This window comes from Otolemur garnettii, unplaced genomic scaffold (genome assembly GCF_000181295.1).
Source record: "Otolemur garnettii isolate 467f Iridium unplaced genomic scaffold, OtoGar3 scaffold00031, whole genome shotgun sequence".
NCBI classification, from domain to species: Eukaryota; Metazoa; Chordata; class Mammalia; order Primates; family Galagidae; genus Otolemur; species Otolemur garnettii.
The window spans coordinates 17,470,937-17,476,109 of record NW_003852426.1 but is presented as its reverse complement, the minus strand read 5'-3'; the positions used below and the strand labels follow the sequence as shown (position 1 = coordinate 17,476,109).

General features: G+C 42.5%; 1 non-coding gene across 1 annotated transcript; it reads left to right on the top strand.

Moving 5' to 3' along the window:
• Positions 1 to 55: 55 nt before the first annotated feature.
• LOC111725120 lies at positions 56 to 163 on the top strand. The gene has a single exon (XR_002773262.1). It is a non-coding gene; the product is annotated as a U6 spliceosomal RNA (small nuclear RNA).
• Positions 164 to 5,173: the final 5,010 nt, after the last annotated feature.

The following is a 5,173-nucleotide window of genomic DNA, read 5'->3' as shown; positions in this document are numbered from 1 at the left end:
CCAGGGGGACAGCTTGAGGCTCTGTCTCAAAAAAAAAAAAAAAAGCTGAATAACAGTGGTCTCCTTGGCACCATATATACCAAAAGTGGAATGGTACAGAGATCAGTATGGCCCCTGAGCAAGGATGACATGCAAATTCCTTGAGCAGTCAGTCCATGTTTTTACTCAACACCAAGTTGAAATTCATCCTTCACAAGTTAAGTTGCACGTACATAAATAAATCTCAGTGAAAATCAAGCCGGGAAGAGTGGGGAGGAGGGGAGGGTAAATTCACACTTAGTGGGTACAGTGCACTCTATCTGGGTGAAGGGCACAGTTACAAGTGTAACTTTGACTTAATCTGTACCAAAACAAACTATGTAAACAAAACACATACCCTCTAATATTCTGAAAATTTTTAAAAAGCTGAATAATATTTCATTGTCTGAACATACTGCATCTTCTTTATCCATCTTGTGAAGAACATTGAGGTTGTTTCCATATCTTGGCTATCGTGAATAACGCTGCAGTAAATATGGGAGTGTCACTTCTCGTCAAGGTCCTGGTTTCAATTCTTTTGGATAAAGACCCAGACGTGGGATTGCTGGATGTATAGCAGTTCTACTTTTGAGGGACTCTATCCTGTTTTCCATAGCAGCTGCTTCATTTTGCACTTCTATCAACAGTGTAAAAGGTCCCAATTTCTCCACACCCTCACCCACACACTTGTCTTTAATTTTTTATCGTCCTAACGGTCATGATATTTCCTTGTGGTTTTAATTTGCATCTTTCTGATGATTACTGGCATTGAGCATGTTTTCACAGCCGTTGGACCATTTGCACGTCTTCTTCGCAGAAATGTTTCTTCAGGTCTTCAGCCCATTTTTAAATTGGGATTTTAGTTGTTTTGCTATTGAGTTGTAGGAATTCCTCGTCTATTTTGAAAATCAGGACAGTGTGGTAGCTCACATCTGTAACTGAGGCAGGAGGATGGCTTGAGGTCAAGAGTTTGAGAGCAGCCCTGAGCCAGAGCGAGATGCCATTTCTACAGAAAATAGAAAAATTAGCTGAGTGTTCTGGCAGGTGCCTGGAGTCTCAGGTACGCAGGAAGCTGAAGCAGGAGGATCACTTGAACCTGGGAGTTTGAGGTTGCCATGAGCTACGATGCTACTGCACTCTACCAAGGGCAACAGAGTAAGACCCTGTCTCAAAAAAAAAGGAGAGAGAGGGAGAAAGCCCCAGAAAATTAAGCCCTTGTTAAACAAATGGGTTGCAAGTATTTTCTCCCATTTATTTAGTTGCTTTTTCACTCTGTGGATTGTTTACAGAAGTTATAATGATGGAATCCTGCTCGTCACTTTTGCTTTTGTTGTTTGTGCTTTTGGTGTTACATGTGTATCCATGAAATCATTGCCAAGAAAAACATCAAAGGGCTTTTCTAGGAGTTTTATAGTTTTAGGTCATACCTTTAAATAGTATTTAATCTACTTTGAATTGATTATTACCTATGGTGTAAAATACGGTCCAGTTTCATTATCATCATTTTATTTTAATATTTAGGGAAATCTTTACCCTCCATTTAGGTTCTGTCAGAGGGAAATTTATTCAGGTCCCTCCAGGGTAGTGTCAAAGGATGGAACTTAAATCCATGGAGTATTTCCCAAGTGACATTCTGGGGAAATTTTGGTGAGCTGTTGAGAATGATCCTCAGAAAAAACCTTCTGCAGGCTGATAAATTTGATAAAAGCTACATGCTTCTTGGTGTGTGCCACACCTTTTGGGGCAAGACACGATTGTAAGAGGGACTTTACTTAGCAAATGCCATCAGTGAAACCTGGTTTCTTGTACCCTTAACGAATCCCCAACAATAAATTAAAAAAAAAAAAAAAGCTACATGCTCTACCCTACCCTCCTCCCCAGCCCTTGAATATTGTAATGCTCATTCGTAGCATATTAGTGAACTCACAATGTCCTTCAGGACGTGACTTGTTTAACCTGGTGCAACCCAGCATCTCCCAGATTCACATGATCATGAAGATACACATTTTAATTAATACATACTTTCAGGTTAATTTGTTTTTATAAAAGCGTATTGTCTCAGAATAGTTATTTTCTTTCTTCAGAACAGAGTCTCAGAGACACTGAGATAAATCATAACCCTGTGGCATCCTGGAGAGAGAAGTTGATTTGAGATCAGAAGTCCTGGGCCCATGGTGGCTGGTAGTTAAGGCTGGGAAGATCTGAGGACATCTGAGCCAAATATCACAGTGAGGTAATATCGCAGTAAGGTAATATCCCAGTAAGCTAACATCACAGTAAGGTAATATCACAGTCACAGTGGGTAAGCTGGCTCTGACAGTTCCACGGAAGCAAGAGGCATGAGAAAGGCACTATTACCATGAGCAGGTCAAGGTCTGGGTCAGTGACCAGTGTCTGGACATATAAGAAAGAAACTGATAGCAGGAAAAGCAATTAGAAAGGAATAACGTGGTGCTGACAACTGAAGCAAGGCTTTGGTAGAGCTAGAGATCTCACCTTCACTTTCTCCTTGGACAGGAACCAAGTCCAGGGTCATGAGTGAGGCCTCAAGGCTGGCAGGGATTGTAGGACTGTGTACCCAGCTGAGTTAGGGAGTAGAAAAGTCTGAAGGTCCACGTGAGAGCCCAGCTGGAGGACGAGTGGGGGCAGGTTCCAAAGGGTAGGTGTCCCAGGAACCTAGGACTTGTAGACCGCAAGGACCAATTTCCAAGTTCCTATAGTTTAAAATCCAGTTGTGGCTCCAAGCAGGAACACTGGGGGGTGGGGGAGGGAGGCGGTCAGCTGAGGCCCAGAGAACAGGGTATTAGTATCAAAAAGGCAGGTGGCAAGTGTTGGACAATCTGCCCCTGAAAGCCTGGGAATAGGAGGTTGAAGCCCCATCAGTGACAGTGTGGGGAGTAAAGACAGGATTCCAGGCCCTAAGTGCGCAAAACCCAGCTCAACTTCTCTAAGACCAGTTGTATCCCCAGAGTCAGGGGCAAAATTGAGCTTGTAGGTGAGAAGTGAGTTGGATGAACAGCAGTCAAGCAAGACGATATAGTCAGAGCTGAGAAAAATGTGGGCCAAAATGAGGAAAACAAGTCACCCCTCCACACAATGAGTGGATGGAAATGAAATCAATTCTGGATGTGTGGGACCTGGCATTGTCCTGGAATAAGATTCCTAGGGGACCTGGAATCTAAATCTCATAAACCACTAGATCCCAACATGGGCAAACGCCTCCTTCCACTGTCCAAACTGGTCCTTGAGTTAGTTATCTTTCTGAAGTTTGACTAATATTTGATTTAGAAAAAAATAAGCTATAAATTTAATGGCTCCGGACCTCTGTGAGCCCAGGATTAGAGCATTATGTAAATGGAAGGTACATTAAAGGTCATTTAATCACACTTCTCACTCCACAGCTCTGAAGCGCATGCTTCACTGCAATTCAAATTCATGACCCCTGGAACTTAAAAATATCACCCGGAACTTAAAAATATCACCCATCCGTCCCTGGAGCTCTGAAGCCAGTCAAGTGTAACAACTCAAGTGCAAAGTTTAGAATTTTCAACTGCCAAGCAGTTGCAGGCAGTGACAATAGCTAGGTTAGATAATTCAGGGGCTATGATTATCTACACAACCCCAATTCAGCAGGCAATTGCCAACTCCGGATTTTGTTTTGAGTTTTGTAGGTTTAGCTCAAAGTCTCAGCTACATGATTAAACAGTTTTGGTGATGTAAATATCCCAGGATATATTTCCACAAGTGCACTGCAGATACAGTCAATCTAATAAAAACAACCTTCACAATAAGAATGATTATCTACATTACCACACTCCCCTTTCGTAATTGCTTTTGCTTGTCTCTTATTATACCAAGGGAAAGGAATAGATAAAAATAATCAGGTCTAGTCTAGCTTCTGTTTTGAAAACATTTTCTGGGAAAAATAAATGTTTGCAAACTAAATAAATGTGCATGCCATAGATAATATTTGTAGGTAGCAGGTAGGTTCTAGATGAAGGAAAAACCTGTTCTAGGAGACACCGGACTTCAGTTAACTATCAAGAAGACACAATAGTTGTTGGAGAATATGTTCTCATAGAAGAGTGTCAAAGTTGAAAAGTTCTTGGGTGAATCCAGATGCTTGGGGGATGCATCTTAACCATGTCTCTTACCATATATCAGGATTCCACTCTACCCCACCAGCCCTACTCTAACCATCTCCCCGACTCCAATCAATATTGTTATCCCTGCTCTTGACTGTATTTGTACATTTTCAACCCTCATGACCCCCCATCTACCCACTCAAATTTATTGTTCCAGCTACATGGTACATGTTCCAGTGCTCCAAGTAGCCTCAAATTTCCTCTACAAATCTCTGCCAGGGCAGCTTCCTCTGCCTCAAATGGCCTTCCTTCCCTCCTCAACTGCTTCATCTCCTCTTTCACTGGCCAGTTTTTGTTTGTTTGTTTGTTTTTGAGACAGAGTCTGGCTCCGTTGCCCAGGCTAGAGTGCAGTGGCCTCATTATAGCTCACTGCAGCCTCTACCTTCTAGGCTTTAATGATCCTCCTGCTTCAGCCTCCTGGAGTGTTAGGGTTGCAGGCATCTCACCTGACCTGACCTGGCTAATTCATTCCTATTTTTCAAGACTCAGCTGCCCCATCACCTCTGGGATACCTTCTTCTACGTCTCAATCCCCAGTGGCCTGCTAGGTGTTCCCATCTCATTTTTATTGTGTCTACAGTGTGTCAGGAGCTGTGCCCAATAAATATGGGATTAAGGAAGGGAAGTTATTAGAAAGTGAGCAGGTGGATAAAGAAGGAAGGAAGGAAGGCAGGATGATAAGAAGGAAGGGTGGGAGGAAGCCGGAAGTCATGCTGAATGCTAACACAGCATTACATTCAGTAAGGAAAAAACATGGGTCTGCTAACCAGGTGTTTCCAATTCAATTCGCATTGATGAGGCAAACCCAAGTGAGACCATTAAAGTTAACAATTACAGGTAGAGACCAAATGTAGACAAGAAGTCCCTAAGCAACTGTAGTATTCTGAGATTTGGCCCAGCCCTGGGCTCCATGTTGAGTTTGGCAGCCTGCTTGGGGAGACTAGAATTTTCTAGTACATATACAATGACAATAATATGGACTAAACAGTGTGACTATAGAGAAGCAATTAA